Below are 12,866 nucleotides of genomic sequence, written 5' to 3' on the forward strand. Positions count from 1 at the left end.
TTGTTTACTTTTTCATTTCCGTAGTTGTAAAAAAAAAAAAAAAAAAGTTCCTCTGGTAGTTCAATTTTATCACACGGCAGGCAGGAGCGGATCAGTGTTTGAACAACTCCAGGGCTCCCTGCCTCCCAGGGAAAGGGAAAAGTCCGCTCTGGGTCTCTGGTTCAGAAGAGAGGAGAGACCACGATGCAAATGATGGATGCGTAGGGGAAAATCTGGAAACGGGAGCCGTCGGGGGAGGAGGGAGAGTAGATACTGAACTGCAATACATCTCTGGAATCCTGAATGCAAATGATCTCTGTCCTTTTATTGCCAGTGGTGCTGTTCTCCCAACAGACCAGGATGTTCTTGTTTTTAATAATAGCCAGACCAGATGCTAAATTCTCCTCGGCAACGTGCTGTATAAGTGAGAAGGCAAACAGCTGATTCCTGTTAAGATGAACACCAGGAGAATAAGCCAGAAAGTATGAGAAGTCTCTGGAGGTTTTCGCTTTGTAAACCCCTGTTTGGCAGAAAGATCACAGAACCTGGGCTGAAAACACAGTGTGTCCCTCCTGCACCCGTTCCTCATCGGGGCCACTCGCTGGGGGCCTCCGGGCCTCCTGCCTCCGCCAGCCAGCCCTCGCCTGAGTGAGCCAGAGGACTGGCTCGCAGGTTCCCCCAGAGGGGAAGTCAGAAGCCCCGAGCCCTTTGGCTTTCAGTGACTAGAAAAATACTCATCAATAGGAGGAATTTTTTACTTGCTCCTTGCCACAGAAAATAGTGAAATCCTGAACATGAGCCAATAACTTTAAAATGGCATCTTTGTTCCATCTTTTGCATTCCCTTCTTCCCCCTGTCAGAGTCTATAAAACCTCTGGGTTATTATTTTGCTTTAGAATATGCCACACATGTACGATGCTGCTTTCTTCTCTCCCAGGTTGCTGCCAGAGCCAGAGGTGCTGTGGGGGCTCTGGGGCAGGGGGAGGGGAGGTGATGACCAAAGCAGACAGTGACCAGGCCACGTGCACTCTGCCACCACTCAGGCCACCACAGGAAGCCGGCCCGAGGCGGCTTCCCTGAGAGAGCAGGGGTGTCCTGCGCGAGGGGTGTCCTGCGCCAGGGGTCCGTACAGAGCCCTCTGACCATCTCCCCCTGGGCTTTCCTCCCGGGCCTGCAGGAGAGTGAGGGAGAGAGAAGGAAGGGCTACGGAGAGCAGGTGGAGAAGCGCACTGCAGTTTCCGAAAGTCCCTTTGCTCATCTTTCCCCTTGACTTCAGGCTCCTGGGCCCTCCCCTGCGATGCTCAAAGGGCACGCGAGCTACCCGTCCCTCACTATTTCTTCTTCCCTAGCTGTCCTCGAGGTTCACTTGGCCCTGGTCTCCCTGGCATGAACACCCTGGGGAGAAAGGAAAGATGGAGGCAGAAGATGATTTACCTCCTTCCCCCTTAGGATGGCACTGAAGGCCATTGTTTTCATTTCCTTTTGGGGGAAAGCCGTGTTTGGTACTGGTGGCAGGATCGAGTAATAACAGGAAGACTTAACATTTCATTTTCACTGCACCCTTGACTACGAGCCTGGCGCCTTGCTTGATACTTCACGTGCCTCATGCCAGTCTTCCCAGCAGCCGGTGAAGAAGTTAGCACTGTTTTCATCCCTACGTGTCTGATGACGAGACCGAGGGTCAGACTTGCCCAAGGTCGTGCAGCTATTAAGACTCAAGCCTCAATCTGCCCGATTCCAAAGACTATGTTCTTAAGCTAAAACTTTAGACACAATCTCCTTTATCATCCACATAATGAGAACTAAATGAGTTAATGAGATAAGAAAATGCCTAGCACATAGTAGATATAAAATAGATGGTACCCATTATTACTCATAATAATTAAGATGATTATTTTAAAAAGCGTAAATAAATTGTTCAAATAGTTTGAATCACAATAGAGCTGGAGTGCCAAGTGGAACAAGTTTTTAAAAACTATTAATTTAGGTGGGTCAGTCGATTGAGCAGGTGCCTTCAGGCTTGGGTCATAATCTCGGGGTCCTGGGATCGAGCCCCACCCCAGCCTTCCTGCTCAGCGGGGAGACTGCTTCTCCCTCTGCCCCTGCCCCCCGCTCATGTTCTCTCTCTCTCTCTCAAATAAATAAATAAAAATCTTTTAAAAAGAACTATTATTTTAAGAGTTTAAAAAATGCCACTCTTTGAGAGAGTGAAAATTTTTTTTTAAGAGAGACTGAGAGAGCACAAGAGAGTGTGAGTGGGGGAGGCAGGGCAGAGGGAGAGAGAGAGAATCTTAAGCAGGCTCCACACTCAGCATGGAGCCCGACATGGGGCTTAATCTCACAACCCAGACATCATGACTTGCGCCAAAATCAGGAGTTGGACACTTAACCAACAGAGCCACCCATGTACCCCCCAAAATGTCAGTCTTTGAAAGTAATATTTTTCTGCATATTTTATAAACTTTTTCTACTGAACCTCATGGCTAAGTTTGGCGATGGGCTTACCACGGGCTCCCTCCCCGAAGGAACTCAGAGACATTACATAAAACATAAGTGTAAAATACATCGACACTTCCAGAACAGAAATGTTGACCCTACCTGCACCTCAGCTCTTAATCTGTAATCTTTTTCAGGATTTTCCATTTAGGTATGTTGAGTTTCCTGTGAATGCTGCTATTGATAAAAAGTATTATTGAACTTAATTCAGCAGCATTGGCCTCACCTAATGGGAGAAAGACCCAGGTCAAGAATTTCTGTCAACTTCAACTCTTATCTCTCCAGGAGTGGCTTTGGGGTCTGTCTTACCACCTGACAAAGGGGCAGCCCCAAGGCCCCCATATCTGAACTGCCATCCCTAAGAGGAGACAGCTGATCAGAGACCCAAGGCTTGAGGAAACCTAGCTGCAGCCCGAGATGCGACACTGGTGTGTGCCAAGCTTTGCACACGTGTGTCCAGCCTGGAGGAGCCTGGGAAGGGGGCATCTGTGTTCCCGGCCCTAGATTCTTTAAATCTCTTTAAGTGAATAGGTAGGGCTTCTCTCCAACTTTCTTAAAGCGTTTTACAGACAATTTCCTTAAGTCCACCTGATATGGAATTAATATCCCATTTTACTGAAGTCCCAGAGAACAGAAGTGACCTCTCTCCCTGTCACCCGCTCGGCTTCCTTTTTTCAAGAATTTATTGAACACCTACTACTGACACCTGGCAGGCTCGCCACCACTAAAAATCATATTGGAAGACATCTCTGTTTGATTTAATGCATCCCAAAGAGAGATGTTTGTTGGGGCATTCTTTATTTAAGCAAATTCATGAATGCTCCAGAATGCCATCAACAGAGATTAAAAAGTTAACAATTGGTTTCTAGAAAGAATTTAGATAGTTTTGATTTCTGCTTATAGCCAATTTCATTTCCCATTTCTCATTTCCGAAAGTACTCAACATATTTACAAGGTACTTGGCATCTATATTTAGTTGTACAGGCCTTTCATTTCCACCACAATATATGGGAGGCTTGGTGCTTAAAGAGTGGGTGATTTTCGTACAGTCAAAGGGGGAGGGGCCGCTCTTCCATTTTCTCTTCCTTTGGTAACAGCCGTGCAGCCAACCGTGCATTAAGGGGTTGAGGGGTGTTTTGAAAGGGGGAAGCAGAGAGCAGCAAAAAAAATCTGGGTTCCAGATCCTTAACCCCTAATGACGAAATGTGTGACCTTGAACAAGCCACTTAACCTCTCTTGACCTCCTCCTTAATCGTGGACAAGAATATATTACCTGCTAGATGGCGTGTTAAGGGACCATGTAGTAACTTTTACCTGTAGATTTGGAGTGGTTTTTAGGACGGAGAAATTATGAGCAGTTTTAAGAGGTGCAGCTAGAGTCTGCCTAGCATTAAGAGAGAGAATGAGGTCCATTGTTTCTCACAGAATTGGCAAAAAGGGCCATTTTGTAGAGGGGGAAGAGACAGAATCCCAGAGAGGTCAAATCACTTCAGCGGGGTCACCCTGAAATTGATGAGGGGAAGCCAAGGGTTGGACATCTACTTCCGAACAGCTCCCATCCTCATTCTCTGGAAGACTGTCCCTTCCTTTATAATGGTAGCATCTTCCCTAGTCTCTTCACGAAGCACGGACGCTTCATTACTTTTCTAGTTTTTATGAACCGATTTTCATTTGACAGAAACTCAGGCAAGCTGATTCTGTTAAAAACCTCATATACTCATGTAAATGAACTCCCAGCATGCTCCATGCTCCAGCTAACCGTACTGAAAAAGACCTGTTACGTATTACTTCATTAAAAGACCCCAAAACCCGATAAAGTTGTATACCGGGCCTGGCTTAGCGAGTGGGGCATTTAGTTTAGGATCGTCCATGCCATTCCTCCCTGGACAAAAACAACCTGTCCCTTTAGTGGACAAAGAGGCCCCCTGCCCTCACTGTGAAGGATGGAGGTCATGGCCTTGTTGTGATCAAGGTCTTTCTATTTGCTGTTTCATGATTCAGCTGGAGAGATGAGGCTATGCTTTTGACTTCTTTAATATGGTGTCCAGGCCCCCGAAACAAATGAAAACATGGCAGCTATTCTTGAAGAAAGAGAGCCTTTTCATCTCAATTTTACCTTTTATTGGCTTGTTGAGTTCCCTACAACTAGCGTCTTTTCTCCTTCCTGCAGAAGGAAACCCCATGTTATTGGGGCAATGAGGGCACACACAGGTGTCGTGTTAGCGGACGAATCTTACAACGTGGCTCCTTATCCGACCCCTGATTCATGATGGACACAGCCGTATTGTGCTGGGTGACGACCACACAAGCCACGTACAGGGCGGAAGGAGGTGGAGGACTGAGAGGAGAGAGAATGGGTGGCCTCGCCCTATCCCTTGCTGGAGAGAATGGTGTGAGAGAATTGTTGCCTCGTTTCACCATCTGCACTGTCATCTGATCTTCAGGGAGGGGCTGCATTTTTATTCACGCCATAACGACTAGAAATGATGGAAACGAAAATGAGTGAGACATATCCTTAGCCTCAAGAAGCTCACCATCTGCTCGGAGAGACAGAAAGATATACTCTTCAGTGACAATACAGTGGAGCGGCGCCATCGCAGAGATGTGAACCAAGGGCTGGCTCCCCTCCTCCCCTCTGCCCCCCAAAAGGAGGTAGCAACTCCTGGCCAAGGCGGGAAGATGACACTTGAGCTGATCTGGAAGAATGAGTGAATCCTGGCCATTCTGGGTCTGCAGCTGAGCTGGGGTCGGCCCCATATCCGCCCTGCGGTGCAGGCCCTGGGAGTAGGCAGCCCGCCCCACCATGGAGATCCTACATAGAAGAGTGAGACCATGACCCCGGCCTCTGCGGTGTCCCTTAGCGCACCAAATGACACTTCCGCTGGTAGGATGAGCAAGAGGGATTCTCAAAGACGTTAGAGTGGGGGGGGTGAGCGGGGTCAGAGCCTCTGTGGGCATGAGTCATAAAAAATGTTGAGAGGGCAGCCTGGGTGGCTCAGTCGGTTGAGCATCTGAGCCTTGGTTTAGGCTCAGGTCATGATCTCAAGGTCGTGAGATCAAGCCCTGTGTTGGCTCCATGTCGGGCATGGAGTCTGCTTGAGGTTTTCTCTCTCCCTCTCCCTCTGCCTGCCTCCACTAAAAAATTTTAAAAAATGTTAAGCGACAACATAAAATATTAAACTTTCAGAGTGTAGGTACATTTTACGTAATTGCTTGCTCATCACCTACTACCATGTGCACCGAAGTCTGGAGGAGACAGTGAGGGCGACTTCGGTACATAGAACCCTTTGGCATTCAATAGTGAAGGGTGACAAGGATAAACGGGTGGGATTAAGTTTATGCTCTGGATGGTCACATACTCAAAGAACTGAGTGAGATCCATGCCTGTGATTGACCTAAGTAAAACTTTAAAGAAGGATCTCGGGGTCTTCTCTACCCACACCTCCTTCAGAGGCTGGCCCTGAGCTCTGCCTCTCTCCCCAAGCCCACGCCAACTAACCCTGTATTGTGGACCCCCCTTTCATAAATGAACTTGCCCTAATCCTCACCTTTGAGCAGTCAGTGTATTTGCATTTCAAGGGAGGTTTTCTGGAACCGCTAAAACCTCACTTCCAAAGCCACATACTCTGCTCGAAGGGCAGGAACCTTCCTTGGGAAGCTTTTGTGACATCCCTCACATCCCATCCTGGGGGGCGCTGCTGCCTTCTTACAGGCTGCTCTTCCTTGCTCAGCTAAAAGCTGATCCTCCTTTTCTCTTTCTCTCTTTCTCTCTCTCTCCTGGCCAAGTACCTTGCCCAGACAGACCCTTTGAGGTAACAGAGGGTTCCTCCTGCCCTCAACCACCACAGGACAGAGGGAAAGGAAGTGTTCTGCTTCTAGCTGAAGCTCACTTTAGGAGCCCTGCATTTATTTCTGTCTCTGCAAGAGACAGTTCATTGATTAATGGAATCTTTATTAGGGTTATTAGGACACATAAAACACACGCACACGTACATAAATCCATCTCTACCCCTCCTGAGCCCCTGGCTGGCAAAACGAGTTCTATTTCCAGCCCTGACATCTTGCCAGTTTGTCATTCTCTGTCCTGGCCACATCAACTTCCATCGAGCTTGAGTTTATTGGCTACACAGTGGAGTTTATGTTGTCATAGAAATTAGCCTTGATGGACAGGGATATGGCCAGGGGATCAGGAGAGGTCAGCAGCCTCGTGGTGTTGGCATGGCTGAGATGTTGGGGTGCCTGGAGCCCTCTCCAAGAAAAATCAAAGCTGGCTCTCTGTAGCAGCGAACGAGCGCAATGAGACACTCCTGGGGGACAGGCCGTGATTGTGAGCCGTCCAGTTCCCATTCCACCCGTCCGCCCTCCCCCCTTCCTCCCCAGCCCTCCCGGTGCCCCCCAGTGCCAAAAATCCTTCCCTGTGCAGTGGAGGCAGGGCCGGGAGGCCTGAGGTTAAGCCTCTCTCTTCTCCAGTTCGTGGTTAGCTTTCGTAGGCTCTTGGCTGTTTGACAAAGTTGGATAATAATTCAATATTTCTTACTGAAATACTTGACCTTATTGTTAGTTTTTGTGACAAGGGGAATTTAAAGGAGCTGCAAAAATGCAAGCAAGTGTGGCTGAAAAAGGCCAGGGTAGGCCACTGAGCAGTGAACAGTTTCTTTTTCTGACATCTATAAAATTTAGGTGAAAACAGGTCAACATTGATGTTGGCAAATGGGAAAGCCAGTTCTATTGTTAGCAAATGAGCTTCAGATAGAAATGTAAGTCTAGTTCAATCAAAACCACGTTTGGTTTTAGACACCAGCGATGTGCTTTCTATTAAAAAAAGGGGGGTATTTATGGAAACACACAAAGTAAAAATATTTTTTGGCCCAAAGGATCATTTTCTAAGTATCAAATCAACTTGTTGAAGTACAAGATGGGACCACTTTCATTTTCTTTTTAAATTTGTAGGGCACACGCTCCCAGAATTCTCTCTTCTCTTTATTTCAAATTGGCAAGGGCTGTTGAAGATTAATATTGTATATTAGGGAAACCCTGCATTGCCTGACTCGGGACTTGCTGGAGACTGCCAGCTGGTGGCTGACAGACAAATGAAGTTATAGGAGTCAAATATATGGCTCCCCAGATTTGGCCTGAGTGTTAGAATCACTTTTACAGGCTCCACTTGGGAGTCTCATAAGACAATGTTTGCGCTCACAGAGGAGGAACATAAGAGAAGTTCAGTCACTTGCCAAATCCAGATCATGGAAGGTCAGTTAATTTTAGCCTACCGGGCGGCTTGCTGATCTTACTTTCTCTCTGTCCTTGGACCATCTGAGGTCCTCGTCCTTCTGGAAGCTGGAATGAGTGTCACATGGCAGAACCCCTTCTTCCCATACAGCCTCCCACTAGCAAATGCGGGACCGTGCTCTAGAGTCAAATGTGGGTTTGTCCATAGGCTTCTAGAAGGGCTGACTCTTTTTTGGGAAACCTTTTTTTTTTATTTTCCTTTGAATTGAGGTGAAATTCACGTACCATGAAATTAACCACTTTAAAGGGAACCATCCGGTGGCAGTTGGTGCACTCTCAGTGTTGTACACTGCTACATGTCATCGCCCCAGACGGAAGCCTTGTCCCCATTAAGTGGTTGCTCCCTATCCCCACCTCCAGGTTCGTGTTTGAGTACAAGCTGGTTAGCTCGGTTCCCACAGAGTGCCATTTTAGGGCTTCACGATTTTAAATAAGGTTTGGCTGTGTTTCTGGAGAGGCGAGGATGGAACGTGTTTCTGGTGGGGAGGGGCAGAGGCCCGGGCTGGGATCCGGGCTGGGATCGGGGGTGGGGGGTGGGGTAACAGGAGAGACGGGGGCGTCTGGGAGCACAGGGTCACCCAGAACCAGAGACTTGCTGAACTGGAACATCTGTTGGGGGAGCTGCTCTCTCTGAGGCTGAGTGTTGGTCTCCTGCTGAGGTGATGATCCCTTTAAAATTCTCAGCATTCTCACTCCCCCGGCCCGCCTCAGTCTAGGAGGCATTTTCTTCCTTTAATTTGTGTTGGTAGGCATCCAAGTCTGGCACCAGGCAGTCCCCACTCGGGAAGCCGGGAGGTGGTGGAGGCTCACCCAGGTCTAGAAAGGGAGCTCTCGCCGGGATGCTAACTGCAAGCTGTCTCCTTCAATCCACATCATCCTGAGGGATAATCATTTTCAAATGGCAAACAATAATAAAAGCTTTCCTCTATTTTTCTTCCAAGTGTCAACGTATCTACCCAGGCTATAGGTGTGTGTGTGTGTGTGTGTGTGTGTGTGTGTGTGTGTGTGAATTGTCTAAGGAAAAAAAGGACGTCTGGGGAGCATTTGAGGATGTGGGGCAAGGCTGGGAATTGCCTCGGGTGGCTTTTCAAACACTGTGGGAGGCCAATCGGAGCGTGGGTCACGGAAGAACTAGATTGTCAGGTGACTTCCGTTTTCAGGCTGCATCGGGTGGGAGTCCACAGGGTCTTTCCCAAGTTGGGTCCCTGGTAAGCATGGGGGCAGCTTACAGCAGACAGAATGGGATAGGTGAGGGGAACCCAGAGGCCAGATCCGCCTGCTGAAGATGTGTGACTAGATCCTGAAAGAAAAGTCCCAAGTCATCAACCTCAGCAGGTGGGTGAGCTGATATCCCCTCAGGCTGCCTGTGTGTTCCGGGGCTACACAGAGTCTCAGGTCGCATTTTCTTGAAGAGTTTGGGGTAGGGTGAAGTGAAGTCATTTAACTGGTAACTAATTTCAACATTTTTTAAAAGATTTTATTTATTTATTTGAGGGGCGCCTGGGTGGCACAGCGGTTAAGCGTCTGCCTTCATGCTCAGGGCGTGATCCCAGCGTTCAGGGATCGAGCCCCACATCAGGCTTCTCTGCTGTGAGCCTGCTTCTTCCTCTCCCACTTCCCCTGCTTGTGTTCCCTCTCTCGCTGGCTGTCTCTATCTCTATCGAATAAATAAATAAAATCTTTAAAAAAAAAGATTTTATTTATTTATTTGAGAAATAATATTATTATTTATGTATTTAAGAAAAAGAGGGAGAGAGAGCATGAGCAGGGGGAGGGGCAGAGAGAGAGGGAGAAGCAGACTCCCCGCTGAGCAGGGACCCCCCCCCCCATGTGGGACTCAATCCCAGGACCCCCGGATCATGACCAGAGCTGAAGGCAGACACTTCACCTACTGAACAGCCCAGGCACCCCACCATTTTTTGAGATCAAAATGCAGATGAATAAATTATGGAATGCAACGCAAATTCGTAAGAGTTGTGAAGATAGAGCAAGACTTCAGAGAAACCTGCTCCTTATAGTAGGTTACTCTGGGCCAAACTTAGGGTTTGCTCTCTGTAGTCAGGTGACGGTAGTGAGAATACTTGAAAAGTCCTGTCAGCGTTCAGGGCATTTTTCCAGAGGCCTGTGGAGTAGCTGGGTCTTGTAGAATTTTCTCTGCCCACACCATGCCCTTTCACTCATGCAACTCCATAGTCTCTGACAAGTCCCCGGGACCCCTCCCTTATGAGGACTTCCTTCCCATCATCCTGACCCAACTGCCTGGGGCGGCATCTGTCATGTGCACCATGAGGCTGGTGCTCTAACCCTCGTGCTGTCTCAGTTACCTGTCTCTGCCTAAAAACTTGCACGACAACTTAGTGGTTTAGACAACAGCCATTTTGTTGCCCATGGTTCTGTGGGTAAGGAAAGCAGGTGGGGTTCAGTGGAGTAGGGTAGCTTGGGCTTCCTCGCAGCATGGTGGTCCCAGAGTTGTCAGATTCTTCCCCAAGCTCTTAGAAGAGGCACACAAGTGGAAACTGTGCATTGTTGAAGGTCTAGCTTGGAAGAGAAGATGGACAGGATTGCTTCCACTCTGTTCTGTTGATTAAAGCCAGTCACAGGGGCCAGCCCAGCATCAAGGGGAGCGGAAAGAGACCCCCAGTCTTAGTAGGAGAAGAGGCAAAGGATTTACAGTTGTCTTCAAATGACCACGTATAGTTGATGTGCAACCTGTCTGGCTTTGAAGCTCGTGATCTTATCTGCTCTTCTTCGGTCATTCTTCTTCGATTTCACAGTTCTCAATGATCCCTCGCAGTGCCAATTGCAGTAGGCCTTAGTCAACCCTTGGCAGTTTTTTCAGGCATCAGTAACATGTGTGTGAGAGGAGATTCGGGGGCATGAGGCATCTCCACACAAGCAGACCCCTCTTCATCCAAACCCAAGTGTGAGAGGCTTCCTGGGATGGAGAAGTGCGTGTCTGGCAGGGAAAGATGAGTCCCCAGTCTTTCATAGAAGGAGTCTCCATAGGCTTCCTCGAGTCTTGGGATGGGTTAAATGTGTGTCAGATACACTGGAGTTGAGGGACTCTTGTTAAGGGGAAGATAGGAGCTCACACCACAGAACAGTTTCGAGATCTGCACGGGAGAGCTTGGTGGCAGGATTCCTCCAGACTTGCCCAGGGCACCTGGAGGCAGTCGGGCTGGGAGGGCTGCCCTGGTTGCCACTGAGACACAGCAGGGTCCAAGAGCCACCCTTCCAGGAAAGCAGAGAAAGAGGCTATTGTTTCCTGCCACTTGAAGCAGCTGATGACAGTACAAAGGAATGCAGTGAGGACCCTCCCTCCTCACTGTGGAGGATTAGAGACTGAAGAACCTCTCAGCCTCTGGGCACAAGGTGTGGGAAGCACTGTGGGGGCAGAAAGTAGATTGAGCGTTCTCTGGAGGGGGAGCCGCGTGAATTCTGGAATTGCACTCCTCGACCTCCCAGCTCCTGAAAACTCCGTGTACATGGTTTCCTCATGTACCAAATGGGGACTCTGGTTCTCAGGAAAAAAAATTTTTGAGGATTAAGTAAAATAAATAGAAGGCCTAGCATGCTGCTTGCTAGGGTAAGCACTTAATAAATATGAACTCCTTTCTCTCCAAGATGTTAGAAAATGGACCCTAGACATCATTGAATCCCGTTTGTGCGTGACCCAAGTGAGGCCTGGAGATGTTAAAGTGATCTGTTTAAGCAACACGTGTGTAAGTCCCTATGTCCTCCTCTTGGCTCAGGGCTCTTCCTTCTGTCCCACCGACGTTTAAGTCCCTCCAAGGACACAGAGAACTTATCTTCACAGACACGCTGGAACTGAAAATGGCCACCTTTGGCCTTTATTCTTGGGTAGACTGCCCCACATGATCCTGAAGAACATGGGGGTGATCAGAAAAGAAAATGCTAACAACACATTACAACAAAACAAGACAAAAACAAAAACACCACATGCAAAATTCTTTGAACAGAGCCACCCCATGAAATCACCTTAGTAAGTCCTTGCTCCTCTATCAATTTCTTTTCCACTTAAAAATGTGATTGTAAAGATCAGCGTTCAGAATGACAATAACATGAAAAATAAAATGTCCTCCTCCCTGCCTGCCTCCCTTCCTCCACTGGTTCTACTCCAGACCACTTTTATGCCCATACAACTTCGCCTCCCTTTTATCAAGGAGCAGCAGTGACAACTGCAAATGTCCGCCGTATTCGGGACATTTCAGTCTGTGGAGTTCAGTTTCCTGGAGCTGGGAATCAGGAGGTTCCAGGTTCTGTGAGACATGGTCCTGGAGCCCCATCATCTATCACTGAGCAACGAATCACCCCCAAACTCAGTGGTGCAAGACAGCAACATTTTCTTACGCTCACAGATTGTGTGGGGCAGGCCCTGCGGGAATGGCTGGTCTCCACTGTGAATGTATGTGGCCTCGGCCGGGAAGACTCGAAAGGCTGGGGTGCCTTTGCTTACAGGTCGGGTCTCTGGATGGTCTTGGCTGGGACTCTCTCCTGGGGGGCTTCTGGGTGGGCCTCTAGCGTGCTGGCCTCAGGGTAGTTAGGCTTCTAGCGTGGGTGCTGGGCTCAGAAAACAAGTATCCCAGCCAACCTGGTGGGGGCGGCACGGCCTCTGGTGACAGAGCCTCAGAGGTCACATGGTGTCACTTTCGCCAGATTCTATTGGTCAAAGCAGTCAGGAGCCCACCCAGATTCAAGGAGGGGGCCCTACCCCCAGGGGAGGAAGGTCCAAGACCCGGCAGCCATGTTGTTTAACCCTCCCATCTGGTGATAGCGCTTTCTGGAGGCTGACAGCCCACTGTCTAAAGGATTTTGGTGACGCTTCTAGAAGAGAAAGGCAGTCGAAGAGGTGAGATTGGGACATTTGAGGAAATATGGGACTATCTTGGCTAATTCTGGGGAAAGTATGTTTTTCAAGCAGTTTGCTTAACATTTTCGTTTGCCAAACCTGAGAAGTGGGACCATAGCACCCGAGTTTGAGTTTGAGTGTTTGATTGTCCCAGCAGACACCGAGGCCTTTACCCGGGGGCCTGCGTGGGGATGAACTAGACTTCGCTTCCTACCCCTCCCCGCCAACAGCA

At 48.6% G+C, this 12,866-nt stretch overlaps 1 protein-coding gene across 1 annotated transcript in view; it reads left to right on the forward strand.

Annotated features, from left to right (window-relative positions):
* Positions 1–12,866, forward strand: part of RUNX2 (RUNX family transcription factor 2) — a 266,126-nt gene that overhangs the window by 215,490 nt on the left and 37,770 nt on the right. The gene's annotated exons all lie outside the window — the stretch shown is intronic.

The sequence above is a fragment of the Ailuropoda melanoleuca genome, chromosome 19, assembly GCF_002007445.2.
Source record: "Ailuropoda melanoleuca isolate Jingjing chromosome 19, ASM200744v2, whole genome shotgun sequence".
Taxonomy (NCBI): Eukaryota; Metazoa; Chordata; class Mammalia; order Carnivora; family Ursidae; genus Ailuropoda; species Ailuropoda melanoleuca.